Source organism: Saprolegnia diclina, assembly GCF_000281045.1.
Source record: "Saprolegnia diclina VS20 unplaced genomic scaffold supercont1.60, whole genome shotgun sequence".
NCBI classification, from domain to species: Eukaryota; Oomycota; class Saprolegniomycetes; order Saprolegniales; family Saprolegniaceae; genus Saprolegnia; species Saprolegnia diclina.
This window is the reverse complement of record NW_008246127.1, coordinates 47,060-47,567: the sequence shown is the minus strand read 5'-3', so window position 1 is coordinate 47,567 and position 508 is coordinate 47,060.

The window sequence follows — 508 nt, the reverse complement described above, 5'->3', positions numbered from 1 at the left end:
AGCTCGACGCAGCCCTGCACCCTCGCAAGTGAGCTCACCCAGCGGCAAACCCATCACAACAACCAAGCGGCGCAGTTATTTGACGGAGCTTGTCCAGGTCCCGCGTCCACATCTGGAAGCACTGCGTTGGAAAAAGAAGATCGCGCACGCGCTGCGAATAGAACGCGATCGTTTCCTTGCGCCTGTCGCAGTAGTCACTGTACTGCGCCTAATACTGCTCGCCGAACGTCACCATCTCGGCCTCGTCGCACTCGACTCGATCTTTTACTCGGTCGTCACCTTTTCTTGGCGCTCGACCGGGATGGCTCCCGATCTCCAAGCGCATCTCGAGTTCAATGTTCGCCACCCCAAGCTTCGCAGTCGGATCTCGTTTGGCCGGATGTGCACGCGTCGTCACCCGGCAGAAGCGACCTATCTCATTCGCTGAGGCGCAAGAATGCCTCGACCCCATCATCCCAAGCTCCCGAGTCATGTGCATTCGAAATCGACGACGCAAAGTCTCTTGACG